The sequence below is a fragment of the Marmota flaviventris genome, chromosome 2 (genome assembly GCF_047511675.1).
Source record: "Marmota flaviventris isolate mMarFla1 chromosome 2, mMarFla1.hap1, whole genome shotgun sequence".
NCBI lineage: Eukaryota > Metazoa > Chordata > Mammalia > Rodentia > Sciuridae > Marmota > Marmota flaviventris.
In genome coordinates, this window is record NC_092499.1 from 13110996 (window position 1) to 13137414 (window position 26419).

Here is a 26419-nt window from a genome sequence, read left to right on the forward strand (position 1 = left end):
CATGTCCTTGACACCCCAGCTCCGCCTCACAAGACAGGGCCCAGGCTCCCCCTGAGCACCCAGGGAGAGAGCTCTTGCACAGAAGCCCTGGAATGTGTCCACATGGGCCTCATGCCCGGTGACCTTGACCACTCGCGGATCGCCAGGCATGGTTCTGAGACCTAAAGGCTGCTCCTTTACTACCTTTTATCTCTGAGTGCGATCCTTACCCCACCACGTTGCAGAGAGGGAAACTCAGGCTCAGAGAGGTTTAGTGACTTGCCTGAAATCACACAGTTAGCACTAGCAAGAGCCAGCATTCAAAAAGCAGCGCGCTGCACCATGCTCAGACTCTCGAATATGCCACTCCTCTTACAGTGGCCGATCTGAGCCAGGAGGGAAGAAAGAGACAGGGGACAGGGAGGTAAAGAATCGATGGCTCTCCTTTGCTGGTGCAGCCAATGAGATCATTCACAACCAACCCCTGTGAATAGCTTTCTGACAACACAGGTTTAGTGGGCACTGAGAGCCTCCTGGTCCTCTAGAGGCTGCCTAGAATGCCCCCTCCAGGAAGCCACCCAGGATTGGCCTGTTGAGCCTTTAAACTTGCTGCCTTTTTCCTGAGACCCAAGACCTCTCCTTACACCTGATTGACAGCCGCCTGCTTGACGTCGGATTTCTTACTCAATTCGCCTTTATATCTCCTGCCCCATGCTGCAGGCCTCCTGCACATGCTGATGAAGTTTCTAGAAATCAGAATGGATCTTTAAGCCTTCCTTGTATTAACCCTCCCCGAAACAACATCAGCTCTGGAATACGCCTGAGGTCGTGCTGTGCACCCCTCGCCTCTGGTCTTGACAAACACAGTCCTGAAACTTAAAGTAAATTCTAATTACAGAAGCGAGGCCGAGACTTCGGCCTGAGAAAGCCTTTCTTATGCTGATAATTTCCAACACTACTTTACCCAGAGGCCCTGCCCGTGGGCCCTTCTGGGGACCTGCGGAGTATATTTCATGCTTCAGTTGAGGGGAAAAAAAAATACCCGGGACCAGACAGAGATATTCACAATGCCTGGGCAGTAATCAAAATTCATTTGGTTCAGTGTTTACTCGGCTCCTATCTCAATTGAGTCATGCCAGAGTCATTAAACGGTTTGCTCCAGATGCATCCTGGCGTGGATTCAGAGCTGAAAGCCGGCTCTCGGCTGTGGTGAGGGTGAGCCAGGCACGGCTCTGGGACACGCTGACAGCAAGGGCCGTCTGGAAGCATCTGTCGCCTTCACTCATTTATAACTGTTGGCCGTCCTGTGGGCGCCGTGCTGTGGGCGCCGTGCTGGGCTGAGGCAGCTACTCAGGGGCTCACGCAGTCTCCCTCGTCCTTGGCCACTTCCCAGTAGAGCAAGGAGGCCAGCTGGGGAGAGCAGGTGGCCCTGGGCTTGTGCCTGCAGCCGGTGGGCCGGGGAGGGGTTAAGTCCAGAGGCGGCAGAGAAGATGCGCTCGTCCCACCTGTGCCAACAGGCGGGTTCCAGAGGAGGGGAGACGCGCACTCTGCAGGCCAGGCAGGCCTGTGTGCCAAGAAAGGGAGGGGAGGGCATCCGTGGCACTTGTGTGGCCGGCTCTGTCCCCAGCTGGCAGTCCCACTGGAATCCCGGTTCTCTCCGTGCCCTAGGGGTCAAGGCAGACAGTGTGCAGGGCAGGGCGTGGGGCCGGTCACAGGGCGCCCCCCCGGCAGCTTAGGGCCAGGCTCTGCATGAGCTCATATCCCTGCTGCTATCAGGACCCGGGGATTTTTATGGGACAGTGACAGGGACATTTCTGCTGGTTACCAAGACAACTGTGAGGCCATTGGAAGGATGGAGACAGGGAGACAGGCAACCAGGCAACTGCCCCCTGGTCCACACTGGCCAGTGGAGGCTTCCTTTCCCCAAGTCCAGCCACCTTTCTAGGCAACAGGTTCCAGGACCCAGAAGAGACGCACTTCCCGCACCTGCCACTGGAGGGCAGAGTGCCCCAGGCAGGACCCTGGTGGAGCCCCAGGGACAGGTCTGGAAATAAAAGTAGCTCTAGGAAGGCCGTCCCCCAACCCCTTCCACCAGATGGTATCAGTGTCCACAGTGACCTACAGAGGAGGCAGCTTGGACCTGTGTTCCAGTCCCCACTGTGACCACAACAGCAGCCTCCAGGTTACCAGGGGACACCAGGCACAGCTTCACTGTGTGTGTTGGGGGGTGGTTGTGGAGCAAGCCCGCTCCCCTTCAGGACAAGAGGGTCTTTGTATTATTATCCCTCATTATAGATAGATCATTTTTTTTTTCTTATTTATGTTTCCTTTTTTTGTAGCCAGGGTTCTGAAGCCAGAGCATGGAAAAAAGTAACTCTCTATTTAAAACTTAATAGTTCTGTTTGTAGAAAATGCAGGTACACTATAGACAACATTCAAAATATCAAACAAACATGAAGAAGAAAATGAAATTCACCCAGATATGATCATTCAACATCTGAGCTACATCTGTAGGTATTTACTAATCATACGCAATTGTCCCTTGGCGTTGGGAGGGACTGATTCCTGTACCCCGCGAATGCCAAAGTCCATGATGCTCACGCCCCTTAAACAAAACAGGGTAGCATCTGCCCCAGCCTGCGTGCCTTCTATTTCAGACTTCAGAGCCTCTCCACGTGACGCGCAATGCCTAATTCAGCGTTAAGTGCGTGCGGACACTCGTCAGGCTGTTGTTTTGGGAAGATGGCGAGAAAAAGCAGCCTCTCCACGATCAGTACAGATGCAACTTTCAAAAACTGCTCTGGGCACGCGGTCTGTTGAATCTGCAGATGGAGAGCCGTCCACTGCAGAGCGCGACCGGCTCTGGGGTTCCAAACGGGAACTGTGCATTCCTATCTCATTGTCCACGCCACACCCGCCCCCCGTAATAACCTGGAGCCAGAATGTTCTTTTCAGTTCAGTTGCTCAATGGTCTGAGAAGCTGGTGGCATATTCATGTATCGGCACCAACTGTGCCTCCACCCAGGCCAGGTCCTGCAAGAGGCCACAGGGACACCAAAGACACACACTTGAGTGTGTGGCCTCATTCCCCTTGACGTTCAAGAAGCACCTAGTGGGCACTTCTCATGTGCCAGGCACCAGCCAGGCAAGGGAAACCCACAGTGACCAAGACAGGCGAGGCCAGCTCTCAAGGGCTCTCATTTGAAAGCAGAGCACCGGGCAACACACAAGTAAAAACCAAGGTAATTATAGTAGTTCTGGCGACATGAAGGGCAATGAGATTGGGCCAGGCTGTGGTAGAGCCATGTGTGACAGGGAAGGCTGGGAAGGCTTTTCTGAGGAGGTGACATTTAAGCTGGGGCCTGGATGACTCAAAGAATCCACCATGTCAAGACCCAGGACAATTGTTCCAGAAAAGGAGAAGTGCAAAGGCCCTGAGACAGAAAGGAGTTGGGGAAAAAAAAAAAAAAAACAGCGCAGATTATCAGGCAGGGGGTTGACTGATCCCCTCAAATAACAAATAAGATGGCAGGTATGAGTTGCTACAATAAAGCAAGATTTCTTTTAAGAACTTCGATGCATTTTAAAATAACCTTTCTTGAGTTTCCTACTGCTCTCTGGATGGGGATTAACTAACAGTGGCACGCCCGGAGTCCAGCCTGAGCCCTTGACCTCTAGATGCTCTGCACGCCCAGCTTAGCCCTGCTGCTGCACGTGGAGCCAGCCGAGGTGTGGAGCCCTGGCCTGCAGGTCCAGTGTCCTGGTGCCGGCCCAGCTGTGTGCGACCCTGGGCAGGCTCCACCTTCCTGGAGCCTACAAGTCACTCCTGCTCCAACAGCAGGAGCCCATGAGGAGGCTGCCATCCCTCAGCGGCCACCCTGGAGGCCCAGGGGTTGGAAAGCGGCCTCTCTCCCGCAGAGAAGCCCCACTTGGTGTGGGGTGAGCCGCCAAAACCAAATCTCAGATCACCACAGATGATCCCCATCTCAGTGCTGCAGCATCTGCCCAGAGGCCAGGAGCAGGAAGGGCACGGTGCCCTCCCCAGCCTGGGGCCTGGGGCCTGCGGGGCACCAAGCAGCTCCCCAGAACAAAGTCCTGCCTGAGGCCGGAGGAAGCTGAGCACCGGCCCCTTCATCAGTGACCCAGGCCCAGGATCTGAGGGACCCCAGGGAGCAGCCTGCCGCCGGGCCAGCGCCCCCTGGCGGCCTCCCCGAGTGGCAGGGTTCTGACCTTGGCAGCGGTTCTGCCTTCCACCCGGAGGGGCCGCTCTGGCTTCCCGCTTCCCCAGCGGCCGACAGGGTGGCCACGGGCGATGCACCGCCAGCAGAGAAGTCCCGACCTCGAGGGTCTGCAGCGCGGCCAGGACAGGCCACCTGCCCCGGAGCGTCCCAGGGCTCCGGGCCCAGAGCTGGGGGGCGGGGCCGGGAGGACCTGCCCACTGGGGGCGGGGCTTCAGCCCAGGGCCAGGCTTGAGCCCAGACCCGGTGACCGGGCGGGTCGGTGCGGTGGGCAGGTGGTGGCAGAGGCGGTGGGCAAGACTGCCAGCCTCGAGGGAGCAAGCCCTGGCACCTACCACGATGGCACCAATGGCATCCAGCAGCGGGCGTCCTAAAGTCCCCCCTCTCCAGGGCCCCTGCCACCCAGGGGAGTGGGAGGGGGAGCCCAGGGGGAGGAGAGGACAGGGAGCTTCCCGCCAAAACCCCCGGTGCCACTGTTCCCCAGCTCTGCCCCTTTCCCTCCTGCGCTGTCCCCACAGCTGCCCCGGGACCCCTGCAGAAAAGCGAGGAGGTGGCCCTCGCCCCTGCCTGTGGGTCACGGCAGAACCGCTGACAGCATCACTCCTGCCACTCAACCGTCCCCGCCCACCTGAGCGCTCGGGCCCTGAGGCTGCAGGAGCAGACGGCACCCACCCTTCACAGATGGAGAAGGGACCTGACCAGCAAGCGCCAGAGCCAAGATGGACATCCTCCGCCCGGTATCAAGGCCACCCACCTGAGGCCGGGCTTGCTCTGGGTCCAAGTCACCGTTTTGCACCTTGTTTAATAAAGCCATCTGCTTCCTTGGTGCTGTTAATGTTCACTTATTAAAATTAAAAACGTCCACTATTAAAACACCAATGACATCCTTCAAAATGACTAGAAAAGAAGAGGAAAGCCCCTACACATAAAAATGACTGAAGTTCGAGGAGCCGGAGATGCTTTCGATCCCGATTTGATTTTTGCACTTTGCACATGTGAGCTGAGTTACCGCAGTGCACCCCACACACACGTACAGATTTCTATGTCTCAAAAAAAGTTTGCTTGATTAAATTAAATTAAAACCCCCCCATTCAAAAGACACCACCAAGAAGAGAAAATGAAATGTGCAGAATGAAATGTTACCGAGCAGACAGCTGGCAAAGCAGTCAGAAAACAGGATGTAATATAAATAAATAAATAGATAAATAAATAAATAAAACGACGACTCCAGCGCCTCAGGAGGCTGAGGCAAGAGGCTGGCAAGGGGAGGCCATCCCGGGGAACTTAGGTAAAAAGGGCTGGGGATGTGGCTCAGGGGTAGAGCACCCCTGGGTTCAATCCCCAGTACCAGAAAAAAAAAAGAAAGAAAAGAAACAGAAAATTGGACAGAGACTTAGACACACCACAGGTGGGAAGGGATGGGAATAGCAGTAAGTACCCCAAAGGTGCTCAGAGCCTCTCTTCTTCAAGGAAACGACATGAAAACACAAGAACAGAGACAGCGGTCAGGACAGAAAGCAATGGACGCTCCCGTCCATTTGAGTCTGACACAGAAGATCCACGTGGCCACACCCGTGAATGGGGCACAGAGAGACCCCCGCCGTGACCCAGGGGGTCTCCTCTGTGCTCAACCAAAACGATGACATGCCCCTGCCTGGGAAGGTGCAAGGATGTCAGACAGCCACTGGCCGGGGGACAAGCCCCGCACTCCTGAGTGCGCCCCGGGGACCTCCAGAGCCCTCTCTCCAGATCATGGTGCCTTCCAGTGAGGTGTGGACACCTGCTGCACCCAGGTGAAGGCCAGCCACCCGGCCCTCTCCCCTACACTGTGGGGCAACCAGCCACCAGGTCCCTCCACTCCCTCCCAGGGCGATGGCCAAGCTGCCGGTCACATCACCACTGTGGGGATGGTGACCCAGAACGTGCCCAACCCCTCCTGCCTGGCACAGGGGGTCTCTGCGCACAGATCCTCCTCCTCGGGGGCCACACTCCTGTCACTCTGTACCGAAAGACAGCGCCCCCCGAGGCTCCTGTCATAACCCGTCCCCTCACTGGTGCGGTTCCATTTTCTCCAAATGCCCTTGCCCCCTCCTCTGGTGCCATCTGCCTCTTCCATGCCCAGCTCCGGGGTCACCTCCTCAGTCGCCCCCTGGGGCTCCCAGTCCTTCGTGTGACACATTTTCTGCTCTAATGTCTGTGACCTTCGTCACATCCTGGCACACCCCACCACTCTCGGCAGGGAGAGGAGCCAGTTAATGCGGGTTTAACTGAACAACACGGTCTCCCGGGTCTGCAGAGGAGGGTGCGCTCCGCGCTGTTCGCCCATTTTACTGGTGGAAACGGGTTCTGAGGGGCCAGATCTGAGCCTGGATCCTGCTCGCTACCCGGCAGCTGTGGGTCCTGGGACCAGTTCCTCGTGGCTGCCGGGTCTTGCCGCCCCCTCCACGGGGCGGGAGGTGCCCATGGCTACCGGGATGACCGAGTCAGGGCCCACAGCAGGGACAGGCAGGGGCCCTGCCCTTCAGGGAGCCTCCCCTGGAAACAGCCCCCTAAGATGGGGTCATCCGCCCGGCACCGGCAGGCTGGGGGCTGGCCCGTCTCCTGGGCACTGCGGGAGGGTCAGAGGCTCCCTGCCCCCGTCAAGGTGTGACATCCAAAAATGTCTCCAGACACGGCCAAATGTCCCCCGGAGGTGGGAGAGAGCCAACTGCTGATTTAGACTCTGATCCCGGGGCCTGAGATCTCCCGGGCACCTGAGCTAAACCAGCTTTAGCCGCTGCCCTGGGGGTGGGGGGATAATCTCTGCCTGGAGAATGGCCGCCCAGCTGGGCACGCTGCCTCCCGCAGCAGCCGGGCAGGTACCGACCCGCCCGTCCTGGCAGAGGCTGGGGGCTCTGCGGGGCTCCTAGGCAGCAGCCAGGTCACACAACAGCCTTCCTATCCACTCCCCCGAGGCCTGAGCACACCGAGGCCAGAGGAGCCTGCGCTCCTCCCTGCCCAGGATAAACCTCACCCACGTGTCAAGGTGCGCCAGGCGGGCTTCGCACTTTTACACGAGAGACAGTGAAAGCTTGGGAAGGTGGCATGCCCCAGGCCACCCGCTTACACCCATTTGTGGCTGATCTGAAGAGCTCTGTGTCCTTAGCAACCCTGTGAGATGGGTTTTATTGGCAGCTCCATCTTACAGATGAGGAAAACGAAGCTCAGAGAGGTTAAGTAAGTTATGCGAAATCACACAGCTTGGCAGAGCCAGGATTTGAACCATATCGGCCTCTCTCCAGAGCCCATTCTGCTACTGCACCCTACTGTGGGACTACCCACTTACAAACCCTCCCTCCCCAACTCACTTCTCTGGCCTCATGGCAAACAGAACATGAGTGAGTGTTATGAGAACCCAAACTGTCTTTTTTATTCATCTACTTTTTAGTGCTGGGGATCAAATCCAGGAACTCGTGCATGCTAATCATGAACTCTACTGCTAAGCCACACTCCAAAAGCCTTTTTTTCTAATTGAGGTGAAATTCACAAACATGAAATGAAGCCATTTCCAAGTACACAATTCAGTGACATTTGGTTTTCAAAATGTTGTGCAACCACCACCCCGACCAGTTGTAAACACTCTGTACCCACCAACCAGCTACTCCCCACTACCCCCACCACAGCCCTCAATGACCACCAATCTTTCGGTCTCTGGATTTGAGTGTCCAGGACATTTGTGGCCTTTTGCATCTGGCTTCTGTCACTCAGCATAATGTTTTCCAGATCCATCTATGTGGTTTCAGATATCAGGTCTTCAACCCTATTTATGGCTGTGTAATAGTCCATGGTATGGATATACCACATTTTATTCACCCACTCATTTGTTGATCAACATTTGAGGTGTTTCCACCTTTCAGCTATTATGAATAATACTGCTATGAATATTTGTGTCCAAGTTTTTGTTTGAGCACCTGTTTTCTATGATTTCAGGCAGATATCTGGGAGTGGAATTTTGCAGGATCATATGGCGATTCCATATTTAATTTATTTAGGAACATTCAGTCTGTTCTCCGCCATGGGGGCTCCATTTTATATCACCACCTGCCATGTATGGAAGTTACAGTTTTTCCATGTCCTTCCCAACACTTAAAAATCACAAATTCCCTGCTGGGTATAAACTGTTATCACCAGACTTGTCACTCAATGAGCTTCATTCTAGAGGTCCTCAAGTCACTTATGGGAGAAAAGGGTTAAACGATGCTTTATCCTCCCAAGCCAAGTCCCCGGGGAGGAATCTGGTGGCATGGGAACCGTTGGAGGCAGGCCTGATCACCGGTTTCCTTTCTCACAGGTCTCCCTGGTTTTCCGATGGGGAAGTTCTGGGGTGAGGGTCGGGAGGGGGACAAACCGCATTTCTAATCAGATTTAGGTTAGTGTCGTGTGACATGCAGGTCACAGGCAATGAAAAAACGTGCTCTCTAATCTGTTGACGTTTTGTTGCCCAGAGGACTCAAAACTACATGTGCCTTTTGAAATTTAATAAAACCAACAGATAGGAGCCAATGTTTAAAGAGAATTAAAGATCTATTAACAGAAATAGGTCAAGCGAGCAAATTGCAAAACATTCCACCCGACGTTTAAAGGTCCCCTAACTTCTTCCGTGTAGTCGGATGCGGAAATCCTCTTTTTTAAGGCTCAATATACCCTGAGCACGAATTTAAAATGCAGACTCAGGTCTCAAATGCTGAAGGTAACGGGAAACGCAGCAAGACCTGTTGGTGCAGAGGAGGGAAGGTAAAGCGGGGAGTCCCTGAGCCCCCTGCAAACTGTGGGGCACCTGCTTGGGGGCGCACCCTGGCCACCGCTGTGTGGAGAAACTTGTGTTTTCTCTCTGTATTCCCACCAACTGCTCAAGTATCCTTGGCCGGCCAGGTGGGTTCTTCCAGATGACCTTGAGTTTGATCTTGACCTTGTCCCTCGCTGCCTGAGGACCTTGGCACAAGCGGCTTCCCTGCTCTGAGGCCCCGACGTCTCAGTTAAGTGGGAGGCAGGTCCCTGGGGGCGGCTTGCAGGGCACAGCCCAGCCAACACCAGGGCTCCCTGCGGCCTTCTGGACTTCAGGCTGATAAAGGCACAGTGGGCCCTGCCCGGGAAGGGGAGGTTGAAAAAAAAAGAAAGAAATCACACAGGGACCAAACCACTGCCCAAACCAGGGACCTCCAGAGACCTGCCATCTCCAGGACGCGGGCACAGAGGAGAACGAGCAAGGAGCCTTCTGGGGTTTCTCTGCATTTTGGCAGGAGACGCCCTTTCTAAAGAGGCAGCGGCGGCCCAGGTCTGGACTGGATAAAGAGCCATCACCCAGGGGCGGTAATCGCCGGCAGCGCAGGGGTTTTAGTCCTTGAGGAATCACACGGAGATGTTCATGAAATGTGATGAACAGGATTTGCATCAGAATCATATGGGAAAGGGTCAAGGGGATACGGATCCCAGACTGGCCACAGCTGACCACTGCTGCAGTGGGTGACAGTGGACAGGGGCTCGTCATGCCATTACGGGTGTGTGACCTACTCCCCTGGGTTCACGTCACCATCCCGGGGTCTTCCCCACACAGGGAGCCCCTCTGATGCGCCAAGGGCCTACAACGAGGAGCATGTCCCCCCCCACCGTGTGTGTGTGTGTGTGTGTGTGTGTGTGTTGCTGCAGGTTGAACCCAGGGCCTCGTGCGAGTGAGGCGAGCACTCTACCAACTGAGCACTGTCCCCAGCCCACAAGAGCATCTCCTTCTGCACGTGTGCGGGAGTCTGGAAGAAATGGCAAGCTCTGCTCATCTCTCACAAAGGAATTAAAACCCAGAGACAAGACGTGCCCCAAGCCGCACAGCTCCAGGCTGGCAGGTGCAGAGGGCTCCTGACCTGACATCTTGTCTTTTTGCCCCACAATCCAGGAGACTTGCCCAACCTTTTGTTAAAGTTCTTCGCTTCAACCGTACCTAAATCCCAGAGGTTCTCTTCTGCAATCTCAGATCAACTTATTTGGATGCCTCTCAAACCTAAAGTTTAAAGACAGCGACGAGCACCCATGGCCCTTCACCTAGATTCACCAATTGGTATTCGCCACGGTCACTGTCTCTGTATCGTGTCTGCCTCGCTGAGCCATCTAAAAGTAGGTGGCTGACACCACGTAATTCTTCCCTAAATATACAAGAGCACTTCTCTTCTTAGAACAAGAATGTTCTCCACGCCAATGGGTCTCAACCAAGGGTAAATTTGCAAAGACCCCCCTCCTCGGAGGAGACACTTAACAGGGTCCGAGGAGAACTTTATTCTTTGGGGCTGCAAGAGAGGGTGCTGCACTATTGGCATCTAGTGGGCAGAGGACTGGAGGCTGCCAAACATTCCACAATGCGCAGGACAGGAGTGACCCAGCCCAGGCGCTGCCCCAACACGGGCCCACGGTCGAGGAACCGACTCCTCCTATAACGTTCTCTCACACGCACCTCAAGTCCACATTCTCCAGTTTTCCCCAAGTATGTTTCATAGACATATTTTTTCCAGATTGGAATCCAAGCCCTGCATTTGGGGGCAAAGTCACAGAGAGCTTGTCTTCCTTTTCCCTTGACATCTCAAGTCTCGAGGCAGGGTCCTGTGACTCTGCCCCAGGTGCGGAGCTGCCCCTCATTTCCTCGCTCCACTTCTGGGAACAGTTCACCCCAAAGCTGCGCAGAAAGCACCTTCCTCAACCAAAACCAGGAGTCTGGGGAGAAACTGACCTCAGGAGGAGGCTCAGCTCTAGTATTGGCCTGCTGCCTACCTGCTGTGTGACCCTGGGCGAGTTACTTGGACTCTCTGTGCACTGAATTGAAAAAGAAACCGAAGCAAACACCCTTCCCTGCCTATGCCAGGATTGTTTTAAACATCTAAAAAGACAAGGTTTGTGAAAACCCACGGAAAAGTGTCAAGTGAGAATTATCACCATCGTCCTCATTATCCAGCTGACAGAGGAATCGAGCCATGCTGGTGTGGATTCTGTCATCCAAGCTGTGCCTGAAGACACTCAGGGGTCTATTTCAAGGCAGAGGGTATTATGTCAGGGCAGGGAGATTCCGCCCTCAGTGCTAAACTCACAGGGAAGCCCTGTGTGTACTCCAGGCAAGCACAGCGCTAATCAATGTGCTCCCCACTGCCGGAGGACACAAGGTCATTCTCTCCAACAACCGTCCCTGCTCAACAAGGCTGCCCTGACCTTGTCCTGGTGACCTGAGCTGGGTTTATTCTGAGCATGTGGGTAGCAAACTCCTGTGCTTCCAATTGCATCACCCCAAGACCACCTGCCCACCAGAGGGGTCTCGGTACATGGGCAGCTCTGTGGCCCTTATATGTGCCACATCCTCTCCTTCCCGGAGGCGTGGCCCTGGGATCAGGGGCTCCCAGGGCAAGACTGAGGTGGCCAGCACCAACAGCAGGCCTTCCTCCAACCTCAGCCAGCCATAGCTCTGGTGTCTTAACTTCTCAGTGCCCCAATTGCCTCATCTGTAAAATGGGCATACGCCTGTCCCACAAAAGCCTCGGAGATGAGACGGGATGACCTGCATGAAGGGTTTGTAACTGTGCCTCCCACGTGGCGGGCTCTCGTCTAACTGCCACCATTGGTGCCTGGAACATGGTAGAAGCCTGTAAGCAGCCTGTGGCGGGACCTGAACCTGGAGCTGCCTGGCTCCATCCTGCCTCTGTGGCTTACACCGCACGACCTTGAGCAAGGGCATCACTCTGCCTGCCTCAGCGTCCTCAAGACTTGTTGTAAGAATTAATGACAGTATCCTGAAATCCCCAGAACAGGGCCCCTCCATGCTAAGTAATCAGCCAACAGGAGCTGCCCTCTGAGTCATCTTCCACCTGCCTGGGGACCTCGGTGTCACAGCACATGCCTCCCAGGTGGTTTTAAGATGCTGGGAAGTGAGGCTGATTGGCATCACCAACGTGTCCCTACGTAAGACAGGCCACAAGGGGTCCCAGCTTGGGGGTCCCAGCTCGGGGGTCCCAGCTCGGGGGCAGGTCTAGGAGGGAGAGAGACACACCAGCACCCAGAGGCCCACCCTTGTGCTCAGAGAGCTGAGAAACCCCGCATCCCCAGGTAGAGCCAGCAGACACGAAGGCCTTGACCGCAAGCTAAGAGCCCGCCCAGAAGGTTCCACTCCAGAAAGGGGGTCACTAAGGCCACAGCAGGCTTGGGGTTGCTGGAGTTCTCCTGAAGCCCCGAGCCCAGACCAACCTCACCAGCATCCAGTGGCCCGAGCCGGAATTTCAGTTTGATTCAAACTTCTCACCCCAGCACCCGCCCGACGATGTACCAATGACCAGCAAGTGACCCTTTCCCTCAGGGAGCTCCCCGCAAGACATGGGGTGGCAGCAGGGCAGTGGGAGGTGGGCAGACATGGAGGATGTCCACGCCAAGCGGCCTGGCTGTGCCCAGGGAGGGCCTGGTTTCAGACTCAGGGTATCCAGGAGGGCCTCAGGGGGGAGGCGCCAGAGAGGCTGAGCCGGGGAGGGGGGAGGCGGGCAGAGGGAAGGGCAGGCAAGGCCAGGAGAAAAGGGGTGCATTGGGGAACACGCAGGGTGTGGGCAGAGGGGGGAGGCCCAGAGATGAACTCCATTTACCGAACGCCCACTGCACAGAGTCAGGCCAGATGCCACCTGAGATTCAGTCACATACACTCACACAGGAGCCACCTGCCCCCGTCACTGATGGAGCTTGTCATGGGGTGGGAGGTGATGGAGTGGCCCCAGGCTCTTGGAGATCACGAGGGGAGGAGGTGAGGAAGGGGGTGGAGGGGAAGGGGGAAGAAGAGGGGGAGGGGAGGGGGAGGGGTTGAGGGACAGGAACCAGCTGTGTAGAGACAGGGAGAGCTTCCAGGTCTAGGAAACGAACTGCCTTCCACCTTCCTCTGTTTCCACATCTCCTGAGACTCTGGCAAAGACCTGGGTGGGAAAGGCTGTCTTCTGTGGGACTGTGTGTTCCAAAGTCACTGTTGGGTGCCCAGAGCCAGTCCCATCTCCTCCCTCTGGCGCACAGCTGCTGCTGTGCGTACACCTGTTTCCATCCCACGTGTTTATGGATAACTGAGCTTTCTCCGCCTCTTCCTTGCTATTGTCCCCAAGGGCGGTCACCCACCCTCTGCCCCACTTCCCCCAGGAGCCTAGCAGAGAGTCCACCCAGAGAGGTCACCGCGGGCAAGATTCAGCCCATCCCACGGAGGCCTGGGGCCACACCTCCAACCACGACTGGGTAGGGAGCCGAGGCACCTGCAGCCTGTGTGGACACAGCTAACGGTGATTAGCTAATTACGCGGCACGCTAATAATGATAATCTAATTATGTCACCAAGGCAGTGTGGAAAACAGAAATAACTGGCTGAGCGAGTGGGGGACGTTTCAGGGGAGAAGCCGAATCTGGAGGGGAAGTGACCAGCAGAGGGGCCGCCCTGTACAGAAGCAGGATGCGCCTGTGGGCAACGCAGGACACTCGTGGGGGTCAGTGTGGAATCTGACGCAGACGGTGGCCAGGCAGCAGGCGCTCAGGGCTGCAGACTGAGAAGCTGCTTCTGCATCTCCAGGGCGAACTTTGGAGACTTTAATCAAAGGCGGAGGTGGGCAGGCAGGGCTCTCGGAGTCAGTGTGGCGGCCGCATGCAGCGTTTGGCCGACCCCAGGCGCTGTCATCTGTACCATCAACACCGTATAAAACCACGTTCAAAGGTGCACTGGGCACAGCAGCCACCAGCTGCACTGGAGGCCATGGAGCAGGACACACGGGCTGCACAGGCCTTGGACAGCCCTGGGAGTGGGTCCACTGTGGCTGCAGATGTGCGCACGCCCTGTGCAGATGGGCTCCCTGACTCCATGCTCGGCCCCACAGGGATTGTCCTGTCACTCTGGTGGCAAAGGCTGGTCCTGCAGGTACAGACCGGAGCCACACAGGCCCTTGACTCCTGGACCTCAGTCACAGAGCAGCACCTGCCCAGGGGGAAGCAGCCAAATGGAAAGAGTCCCTCCTGCTTCGATTTTGCTTCTCTCTTCTTCGTCAATTTCTGAAGCCCAGGGCCACAGTCCATGAGGGCTTGTCAGAGGCAGGGGACACCAGTGACAGAGTCCAGCCAGGCCAAGTCCTCTTCTGATGCTCTTCACAGTATGCTGCCTCCTAGCACAGTGTCACGCATACAGCAGGTATCCACTGTTTGCTGATTGCCTATCAAGGGCATTGTGGAGTCTGCCCAGGGCGCCTGCATCTCTCTGCATATTCTGCAAAAGCTTTTTGACGAAAATGCATTGACCTGATTGACCTGGGGCCAGGCACCAGGAAGCTCTTCGGCCCAGCAGAGGAGGGACACAGGCTGCCAGCACTGCCTGGGGCACGGTCACAGTCACAGGGGTTTCCCTATGTCAACTAGCAGCCAACTCTGACATGACCCCAAATACTTCCTCTAGACACAGTCGGTCAGCGCCAGGAGGACATCTTGGTCAGTGGATGTGAATTTGCAGAGAAGTCGGGTCCAACCCCAGCTGCCCTGCTGGCTGATCTAACCCGGGGCACCTCCTTACCTGCTGCAGGGCCACAGGAGGCCACAGTGAAGAGCCCAAGCAGGGACCAGGAGGGAGGGAGAGCAAGGGTAGGAAGGGGCTGGACGCAGGAGATGGACCAGCCTGGACAGAGGGGTGCTGAGGCCTCACCACTTAGGCAGATGGAGCTGAGGACTCCTCCCCAGAGACCCGGGAGGCCAGAGAGGAGAGGGCAGGTCCTGAGCAGCAGAGCCTAAGGAACAGAGAGGCCTGGGGTCACAGGCCAGGGCCAGACCAGCAGGGGCTGCACAAGGAAGCCTAGGCTGGGGGTTTATTTCTGGCCCAAGCAAGGAAGGACAGAAAGTTCTAGGTGCCATCCCCCCAAGTACTTGGTCAGGAAACGGGGCCTGCTCTGACCTCCGGTGCCCCAGGCAGCATTCACGATTTCCATGGGTACTTCCTGGGCACCTCGGCCCCGGGCATTGCTTAGGAGATCTCCTCTGAGTCCCCAAATAGGGTGTTTCCCTTGCTGCAGTCTTTGTCCCTGACCCAGAGATTCTGTAGCCAGCTCCCGGCTCTCGGTCGTCCTCGGTTCCATTTCCAACACCAGAGGGACACTTGGGTCCTCCTTGAAGCAGCCATGGAAACCCTGGGCCACACACTCGGGCTGCCTCATCCTCCGGCTCCACACTAACGCCAGCTGCCCTCCCCACACCACCACAGTCACTTGTCTCCCCTCTCCGTAATGCCACCTGCTGTTTGTCCCCCAAACATGGTGCCCGGCACATTTGCTCACTACCCCCTCCCCCCCCCCCCCCCCCCCCCCCCCCCGTGCACCTAAGGGCTCCTTTCTATTGTTGTCCCCGGCACCGAGAAAATCTCCCATTTGAATTTGTCACCAATGGCTGGAGCCATTCTGCCCACCTTGGAAACCTCTCTCCCTCCCTCTTTTCCTTTCCACGTTGACCTTCGTTGACTTTAAAATTTTCACAAAATGAAATGCAGGCAGCTGGTATCTTATGGTTTAAGAAAAATTCGTCCAGCTGCCCTGTGCCTCTTACCTGTCGGAGCCCCCCTTCCCTGATCCTGCCTCTCTCTAGCCCACGTCACACACTCCAAGGAGGATACAGGAAGCCTAAGGCATTTTTTACAAACCTTTTTTTTTAGCTAGTGCAGAGAACATTTTTGCACTTTTGAATGCTATCTTCAGCAAAAAAACATTCCGTTACATAATCAGCCAACATCCTTTGAGCTGCAACACATGCATGGGAACGATGTCAACTATAGGGACAACCCTGCCTCACTCACGGCCACAGGTGTACTTTGGCCACCGGTGCCTGTGGCTTTGCACATCTTGAGGCTCCAGTGCTTGCTGGGACGTGGCAACACCATCTCCTTAAGATTAAAGGGTCCCCTTTCATTCCAAATGTGCATTTTAAAGGTTGATTGCTTGGTTCTGTTTGTGTACAGAGCATCCCCTCTTCTGGAATTCATGGAGAACACTGTGCAGCCCGAGTTGGGCAATCCAGATTTTTGTGCAGTAGGAACTCTGAGGAGAGCCTCTGTGGTCACCTAGGTATCTCAATGCAAAGGGAGAGGGCCAATCAGAGTGTGTCTGCAGCACCCTAGCTGGGTCGCTCACTCCAGGAAGCAGTTGGAGCCAGAGGACATGCAGTCTATCAGATGCCACACCATGACAGGACAACCTTCTTCAGAAGCCTCACATCTCCTCCGTGGTGACAGGCAGAGCAGTCGCCAGCACCAGACTGCCCAGGACAACTTTCTCACCTGTCAGATGGAGTGTGCATTTCATCTATAAGCTGACACAGGAATCTTCTTTCTGCTCATGGGGCTTCTGCGAGATCCCCTGTGGGGAGTCAAGGTGTCCAGGTGTTGGAATCCTAAGCAGCACAGACCCGAAGCTTGTGTTAAGGTACCGGGTCAGCCTCTCTGTCTTCTCCACCAACCAGTGGAAAGGTTCACGTTCACCTTCATTTAATATTTTCTCCTTTAGATTTTTTTTTCCTTCTGGACTCTGGAGGTTTAGATTCTTCAAGATGCTATTAAAATGCAGATGATTTGGAGAAAATTAACTTATATTTCCTATTAGCTCAACAGTGGACAGGAGGGAAAACTGTGCCTAGGCCCGTGGGGGTTTCAGATGTGGCTGGGCTCAGCTGGGAGGGATGCACCCCCAAAGCATGACCCACCTCTGACGTATCCCCACTGGGAGCCGAGCCTCCCAGTCCCTGACCAGCCTTCACTCAGTCTGTTGGACAACGTGGTGCACATGCGCTCGGACAGCCACAAATCCCCAGGCGGAAGGAGCAAAGGCACCCATTATTTATTTGCTTTAATGAAAAGAGAAGTTATAAGATTTGAAATGAGAGAACGATTCTGATAAATAGTCCTGCTTTCACACAGAAAAGATCTATTAAATAGATCAGCATATGAAAGAATCGTAGCACCAGTGAACCATTCTTTCATATGCCGATCTATTTAATGTAGTGGACTCATAATTAAAAACAGGTCACCAAAGTGTTTAAAAATGAGCGAATGTTATGTTCCACAGGGGGCAGACTGGCACGGTGCTATAGGAAAGTGGTTTGACAGATCAAGGCCTTAAACATAGATTGTCTCAGTAACTCCATTTTCAGGAAAGAATCCTCAGGAGTCATTGTAAATGTTTTTAAAAGGCTTTTCCATAGACGACCTTTATCTTAACACCATGACAGTAAAAATGAGAAGCCAAGAAATTTAACAGCTTAAGTAAACAGTTTAGTTCACTCCGTGGCCTAGTGGCACAGAATGCAATCAGGAAAAGAGGTCTTTACAGAGGTGACAAAATTTATTTATGCATCATATGCTATGCAGAAGAAAAATCAGGATAGAAAATGATTCAATATCACCAGCTATGTTTCAAAATGCTCAAACCCAGATCTTAATAAGCACTGATTGGGTTTGTGGGTCATTCCCCCGTGCTTTTTAAATCCACGTAACTGTTGATTGCAATAAACTTATTTCCAAAACTGTGGTCCACAGAACACTGATGGATGGAATGTTACTAACTGGGGCCAAAGGTGTGATGTGTCCATGCAGAGCCGGGAAGTGTGGGCTCCACGGGAGAGCTGTCGGCACCCCTCTTTCCACCAGTGTGCGCTGCGTCTCTCCAGAGCACACAGATGCATGTTTCCCGAGATCCTTCACCAGGGAAGGATCAACCAGCATCGGGGGTGATAAGTCTCTGGGATGCAGTAAACCCACGTGCTCACTGGGGACATGAGGCTGGAAAATTCCTCAAGACATTGGTCCTTCCCCCTGCCCTTCCCAGGTCACATTCTCAGAACTCCCGTTTCCCACGAACCCTGCCCAGACACAAACCCCAGCCCCTGCCTGTCCGGTTAGGTGTCCTTGAACATTTCATGTCTCTCTTCATTATTTTCCTCATCTACTCCAAATGGTTTTTTTTTATTTTTTTGAGAATTAAAGGATTTCATATTTGTTAAAAATATTGTTTAGCTGTAGATGGACATAGAAATAAAGTCAATGCCAAGCCACCTGAGAGTTTAATACCTTGGATTAAAGGGGAATAGCGGCATGACACGATTTGCATTTTTAACAGGTCAGCCTACCTTACTGGGACAATTGGTTTGGTCCACCAGAAAAAGTGACATTCACAGAAATCAACAACAGGTGACCTGCAGACTCAGTTGTAACATGAAAAACCACAGAATTTATGGAAGATAAAGTAGACGAATATCTTCAAGATCAATAAGGAATCAATCATTAACAATGCACAAGAAATATTAGGTATTGGGAAGGACGGATGCATTGGACTATATCAAACCTTTCTCCTCATCAAAAAAGACACCGTTAAGAGAAAAAAGGCCAGTCATGGGCTGGGAGATACTTATAGCAAAAATCAAAGCATTTGTATTGAAAACATAAAGACTTCTGTGGATCAATAGGAAAAAAACACCAGAAAAACAAGTGAAAGATAAAAAGAGGCACTTGGCTTAAGAGCCCAACCAACGGCTGCGCTGGGGAAATGGCGCCGGATCTTCTGAGACTACAGGGGAGAGATGATCACCGTGTGAGCGAGTGAAAAAGCCGGTGACACTGACGTGAGCCTCCCACACGGCAACACTCCATGTTTATGGGTGCCCGGTTCCCATAAACGTGGACCAGTACTACAGATAGATTTTTTAAGTGACATAAAGTTTTAAAAATTTTTAAAGACGTCAAGGAAGGGTGACCACAATGGAACACTCCTGCACACCCTGGGCTGTAATTTTAACAGACCCCTGTTGTGGCTTCAATGTGGAATGTCCCTCAGTGCCACATGTGCTGAGGGCGTGGTCCCCAGGGCAGCGGGGTTTGGAGGTGGGACTTTGGGAAGTGACTGGATCACGAGGCTCAGACCCCATCAGTGATCAATCTACGGACGGCTGAATGGCCCACGGAGGGGGGTGAAAGCCAAGGGCAGTGGCCGCAGGAGGTAGCACTGGGGGGTGGGTCCTGGAAGGATCTCAGGCGTCCCGCCTCCTCTGTCTGCTCCTGGCTGCCCTTCCGCCAGGATGCCCTCCTTACCTCAGGCCCAGGGCAGTGGAGCCGGCCGTCCAAGCACCGAATCCTCCAAAACCATGAACCAAGATGGATCTTTCCTATTCTAAGTTGGTTTCCTCAGGCCTCTGCCCCAGTACACGGCGACCACAGTTGCCATGGCTCATTTCTGGTGAAGTCTAGAGCTACCAGAACTCACAGATACAACTCAAGGCGTCGCAAATGGGTACAAACGCTCGGGAAGCTGCTCGGCATAGGAGCCGGCAGCCCCGGGTTCCACGCGTCACTCCACAGAAACATAAGCAGGTGTGTGCCAGGTCCCACGGGGGAGGAGGATTACGGAGCACATAGGAAACCACCACCCGTACCTAACACTGCCGGCACAGCTCCGTGTATGAAAACGTCAGAGTGGACATGAACTACAGCCCCCAGGAGACCAGGAACAAAACTAGGAACACTGAGTGAGAGAACACGGCATGTGTTGGCATTTTAGTTGAACTCCATTCACATAAAGGTTTTTAAAGGTAAAATCAAGCTAGCTTTACCTGCGTTAGGAAACAGGGGTACTGGTTACTTCCAGGTGGGACAGCAGTTTCTGGGGTAGACAGGGAGGTGAGCCTGGGGTGGGGGGCAGCAGGACAGCTGTGCAGGGCCAGGCAAGGCTGCTCCCTCCTCAACCTGAGGGGTCACTACATGGGTGCCCACTGGCCACACGTGCGGGGAGTGTTGTGTGCTTCTGTGTGTGTGTGATGTTTAATAAAGTTTTAGAAGGGCCTGAGAAGCCACCCTCCTGTGTTGGAATGTGGTGGAAAGGAAAGCAGGGAGCACATCTGGTCATCTGTGCCAGGCCAGACAAGACCACAGGGCCAACCAGAGGCTCCTGCAGAGGAGTCCCTTGGACTGGACAAGCCACCCCAGTTAGATCTGCCCCCAGATGACGTGACAGAGGATGGCCCCCGGGCCTGGGCAACTGAGAACAGCCGTGGAGGGAGGCAGACAAGCTGGGAATGTGTGGGGTGGAGGTGGATAGGGCCAGACAGGCAGAGGGACAGGAGGAGATGTGCTACTTATCTGGACAGCTGATGACGTGGCTGGGATGGCGAGGGCTGGCCAGGATGGGGGAAGGTGCAGGAGATGCAAAGGGTCCCCTCATGGACCATGTTAAGTGGGGGGTGCTTACTGGACGCCCAAGCAGAGGCGTCCAGAAGGCCAGAGGATATGTGAGTCCAGAGCTCACCACAGCATGGGTAAAGGTGGCCATTGGTACCCGGGGCGGTCCCCCAGCAGCTCCCTCGCCTGCACACCGGCCCCCAGCACCTGCAGAACACAGGGGGCTCAGCAAGTAGCCAAGGGTTCCAAGTAGTGGGATTTCAGCAGGTGTCCTACAACAACTGACCCAAGCATTACAGCCGGCACTGCCAAGGGTCACCTTAATTAGAAATAAACATGTTTCATAATGGGTCACTACTTTCTGCTCTTTAGGTGGAGGAAAAAAAAATCTATTCAGTTGTAGGCATCTAGCGGCCCAGCGGAACATCCCGTTTTCCTCTTCCAGTTCCCCACACAAGGGTCCCACCTTCCGTGTCCTCTGGGCAGGACTGGAGCCATTAGTAAGAGGATAATTTTTTTTTTTTTTACTAGAAAAGAACCAACTATAATTCCTCTCTCCACTCCACACTTTGTGGCAAAGCATCCTCAAAGCAGGAGAATGCCTGGAGCACGTCCTCAGAAAGTGACTTTGGGACAACAAATGCCCACTGGGACACACGCATGGGCTGGAAGGGTCCTGTCAGCAAGACTGGCTTTTGCTTAGCTCCCTCCACCAAGGTCGCCCGAGACCACTTGAGACAGGCTTCCTCTGCGGGTCGCAGTTTTGAGATGCAACACATATTTTTCGTCTTTTGAAAGTTGTGGCATTAAAGTGTATTCACATGTTGTGCCACCGTCACCCCCGTCCAGAGCCAGGCCTCTGTACCCAGCACACACCCCTGTCCTCATTTCCCTCCAGCCCCCTGCGGCCCCCATTCAATTCTGCGTGAATGTGCTGCTCCGGGTGCTTCACATAAGTGGAAATAAATGGTATTTCTTTTCACGAGTTGCTCATTGCACTTGGCATAACGTCCGCCAAGTCCATCTGTGTCAGGGCATGTGTCCGCAGGACCTTACAACTTAGAGCTCAGTGACACTCCCGTGTTGTCCACTCCACACTTGTTTATCCACCTGAGGGGCTTCCACCTATTGGGGATCAAGCTGCTGTGAACATGATGTACCAAGGTCTCAGGTCTCGAAACGCAGAGTTAACTTTTCAGAGTTAAGTTTCCCAAGTGACATTTAATTAAGCTGGAGAATTTCCATTCTCAAAAAAAAAAAAAAAAAAAGGTTTCCTGTTTTCTGTTTCTTTCTTGCAACCCACCTTCCTGGGCAGCTATTTATGGACTTTCTAGGTTGTTCTCCCTAGACCTTAACTGTGACATCCCAGCCACAGAGGCCTATAATATCACTGCTCCAAGGAAATAGTCTTCACCGAGAAATAAATGGCTCACGTCTCAAATGATTGGGAAATGCTGTTCCAATACCAAAGGAGAGTGTCACTACCTAACGCTCCTTGAGGTAGAAATACAATTAAAACAAAGTAAGGAGCTCCATCCAGCCCAGCACAAGCAAACACCCAGCCTGCAATTACCCAGGAAACCTGAAGCGCTCCACGGAGCATCTGTGAGATCCATGCAGCCCTTAAAGTGGCTCCCGGGACTGAGCCGGGGTGAGGGTTTCGGTTAGTGTTAGATCCTCAAGGACCTGTAATAGCCACACTGAATGTGTGAGGGAGACCAGCACACCTGGGTCATCTGGCAGGTGAGGGGCCCGAGGAGGAGAACTGGACCCTCCACTGCATCTTGAACCTCATCCTCTAACCCGGGACCCACTGAAGCTTTGTCAAAGAGATAGATGTGGTCCATGTCACTACAATTTACTGAGCAGGTACAGAGTGCCAGGCACCGGGCCGTGTGATTTCTGGATAGCGATTCCTCACGTCAATCCAGCTCGGAGATTCCACCCCTGTCTTTTACCCTCTCCCCTCACCCAGTCTGGGCTTGGAGTTTTTGAGCATCACTAACCCCCAAAATCCAAAATGCTCCAAACATGTAAAACCTTTCCACAGCATGCTGCCACAAGTGGAAAAGTCCACACCTGGCCTCGTGGGACGTCAAAGTCAAAATGCAGATGCACCAAAAATATTATGGAAGACTGCCTTCAGGCCATGTGTAGAAGACACGAAGGACAGACAAACCAATCTCATGTTTAGACCTGGGTCCCATCCCCAAGATATTAGGTATATGCAAATATTCCAAACTGGACAAAAGCTAGACTACTTCTGGTCCCAAGCGATTCTGATAAGGGATACTCAGCCTGTGTTTCAAAATAACAGGTCAAAGTCTGCATGAACGGAAAAGCTCCTCCGCCCTGCACCTTCCAGCACAAACCCGAGGTCGAGGGCCTGGGCTGCAGGGCCAGCTTTGAGCCTCTGAGCAGATGGCCTAAGCTCTTCAGCCCTGGCTTTGACCTGAGAATGAGACCACACTGGTGTCATCAGTGCACACAAGGAGGGCCCACTGGTGTTACCATGACCTGTACGACCCAGTGCCACATCTGCCCACTTCCTCAGCTCTATGCCTTACCTCCAAGTGTTCCCCTCCTACTCTAGCCACATCTCCTCGCTCGTCCCCCAACCAACCAGGCCTCACCTGCCACTTAAGAACTCAGAGTGGACTGTCCCCTAGGTCTTCCAGCCTACCTCCTCATTTCCCCACCTCCTTGGCCACATGCCATGTCAGTGAGGCCTTTGCTCAGAAGCCCAGGTGATACTCCAAAGACCCAGAACACAGCACTGGGGGTCCTTCACCTGCACCTTCCAGGGCCTTGCTGCCCCAGCAGTGAATCTCCACCCAGAAGCTCATCAGAAACCCAGAATCTCAGAACCTCCCCGAGATGCTCAGAATAAAATTTGCATCCTCCAAGATCCCCAGGTGATCTGTGCACACTGGCCCTTTGCTATTAGAGATGTGGATGCTGAACTAGGAATTCTGTTCTGGCCCTTTGTGTACTTTGCCCACAGGTTGTGTCTGTTTCCTCCCCACCAGGCAGTGAGCTCTGTGAGGGCAGCATTTGAAAGTACCTGCTCCACTGTGTGCTTCTGCGCAACGACAAACCTATGAACCAAAGGCCGTCAGGTCAGTAACGTGGAGTCGGATCCCTTGCAGGGCTGGACAAGGCGATGGGCATCCCTATGTCTGAGCCCACTAGAAGGGAGGGGAAAACCCGGAAATTCTCTTAGCCACCCACGGCAGATGGCTCTGGCACTGGCCCAGCACACCAGCATCTCTGTGCTCTCTGGGCAGCATACGAGAAGCTTGCTCAAGGGCTGTGGCAGGTGCAGGCAGGACAGGTGGAACTGAGTTCTGAGCTGTGGCAAGGTCACAGCTGCTTAAAGGATCCTGAACCCGCCAGGCCCCTCCCTGGCTGAACTAGACTTATCTTTGGGGAACTTGACCATGGAATTCCCTTTCGGACAACATCAGAAGCCCAAAGAGGGGGCGACTGATTCAATATTTGCAGAGAAAAAGCTCACAATCAGTAGCCACCTGAGAGGGACCACAGATGATTCAAGCAGGATAAACGCTCAAACCGGCTGGTTGAGATGCACGATCCACCCTCCAGCCTGCACAGGAACCAAGTGTGATACCGTCACGGGGGCGAGGCCCTGTCCCACTCACCTAGGGCTGGAGGGACAGAGGTACAAACTTGATGGAAGAACCATTTAGCACCATCCGTGGAAGTGACAAATTCACACACCCTCTGATGGAGCAATTCCATTTCTAAGCTGTCCACTGCAACACTGTTTCCTATCTTCTATGATCTAGGTCCCTGAGGAAGCAGTTAAACAGATACAGCCCTTCCTACAACATGATACAATGTAGCAGATTAGAGGAGGGAGGCACTTTTTACCCCTGATCTGGGCCTTCAGCAGCCAGGAAAGAGGCCCAGAAAAACACATAGGCCACGCCCCTAATGGTAGCATGAAATCCGAGTCGTCACGTGACCCATGTTCTGCGGATACCCAGGTCCAGCAACGCTTATCCAAAGTGTTCAAGACCAGAAGAGTTTCAGATTTCAGAGCTGATTTTGGAATATCTGCATAGACTTTACCATTTGAGCACCCCTAACCAAGAGTCTGAGATCCAAAATGTTCCAAAATTCAAAACTTTTTAAGTGTCATCTCAATACTTAAAAATTTTCTGATTTCAGAGCATTTTGGATGCCAAATTTCTATGTTAGGGTTACCAACCCGTATGTCCAAACACTGGTAAAGGGCTTCCTTTGAGGAAGGGGCTGGTGTGGCTGTGGGACACTGGTAGGAGGGGGAATTTTTATTATATCAGCTTTAAAAATTTTTTGAATTATATAAATATATCAGCTATTCAAGAACTTTTGAGGTTTTTTTTTTAAGCGCCTGATCCTCTCCAGGGTCATCTTAAAAGCACCACCAGGAAATCAAATCAGAACATGGGGGTCCCAACCAGAATCATAGCATCAGGCCCCTGGACTTACTCTGCAGATGCTGATGACATTTCTAAAGGAGGACTTCACCATGAACTCAGCAGTCCTTCCTTAGGTGCTCTTCAGGGGGCGCCAAGTAAGTCCTTCTCAACTCTAACCTGCTCTGGAAGGGACTTGCTGTCACCTCCCCTTCAGCAGATGGAGAACAGAGTCAGCGAGCAAATGAGTCTTGGGACCACCTCTGGGATCCAACATACGACCCTGAATCCTCATTCACAGAATGAAGATGGTACCACACGTCTGACGGCCAGAGTCTGAAAGCAGAATCTATTCTCACGGCATGCAGAAACCAAGGAGGTTAGTCAATTCTGTCCCCTGGGCTGCAACCTCATGGCCTCACCTGCCATCATCTCCCCTCATCACTCTAGTCCAAACACTGCCAACTCACCTGTGTTGCGGTGACGTACCACAATCTCCTCTACCCCAGGACCTTTGTATCTGCCTCTTCCTTTCCCCTCCACCTAGTAACTCCTTGTCTTTGCCCTGCTCTGGGTAGCTTTCCTGCACCAGGTCACCCCCATTGTACACTCTAATTGCTCCTTCACTTAGACACAGTGCCTCTCTTCGTCAGCTTTGCTCAAGGTCCCTATCTCCTGGCAGACCTGTACTCTCCCCTGGGGGTAAGGACTCAAGTTCATTGCCAACCACAATCAGGCTGATCGGACAGCAGGGTCTCAACGGCGAGTTCCCTGCCTTCCCCTGTCCACTCCCAGCACCTGCCATGCGAACTGCCGTCTCCTAAGGAAAACTAAGCCTGGGCCCTTCCAGCCGGAGAAGGAACCCTTCAGGATGGCCACCAACGGAGGCAGAGGAAGCTGAGCAGCTGGGCGCAACAGCAGCCACCTGGAACCCCAGCTGCTCAGGAGGCTGAGGCAGGAGGATCACAGGTTCAAGGCCGGCCTGGGCAACTTAGTGACACCCCATCTCAAAATGATTTTTTTTTAATAAAAGGACTATGGAAGTAGCTCTAGTGGTAGATGCTTGCCCAGCGTGAGGCCTGTGTTCACCCTCCAGGCATGAGAGAGAGAGAGAGAGAGAGAGAGAGAGAGAGAGAGCGAGCGCTGGGTGGCATTTTTTTTTAACTTAAGGACAGCGGAGGCTGACTTCTGTCACAACCCCTGGGGTAGGCCTTATTACTCCCATTTCACAGGTGGTGACACAGAGCTCCCGAAAAGCCATCCCAGGGCCTGCAGCTCACAGGCCTCAGGGCCAGCACTGGGAGGCTCTGCTGTCCTGCCAACCACTGCTATGACGGCTGCCACGCATGCCCAGCTCTCCTCCCAGAAAACGCAATGAAGGGGTCTGTGTAGTTTGGTCTAAGCCCCAGGGACGGGTCGGTTCATGGCCCTGACCAGGAATTGGCCCCCAGGGGGCGTATCTTAATTTGGGTTGAGATGACGAAGTGCCACAGACTGGGTGGCTTCTGGTTCTGGAGGGTTCCTCATGGCTGGGTTCTGGGGAGGCCCCTTCCAGGTGCAGACTGGTCACCT

At 53.8% G+C, this 26419-nt stretch overlaps 1 protein-coding gene and 1 long non-coding RNA gene across 2 annotated transcripts in view; both read right to left on the reverse strand.

Moving 5' to 3' along the window:
* Slc24a4 (solute carrier family 24 member 4) overlaps positions 1–26419 on the reverse strand; it is a 131750-nt gene that overhangs the window by 81661 nt on the left and 23670 nt on the right. The window lies entirely within an intron of this gene.
* On the reverse strand, positions 1068–4294 carry LOC139704664 (uncharacterized). The gene is made up of 2 exons (XR_011706537.1): positions 4210–4294; positions 1068–1643 (listed from the first exon to the last, which is right to left on the reverse strand). It is a non-coding gene; the product is annotated as an uncharacterized lncRNA (long non-coding RNA).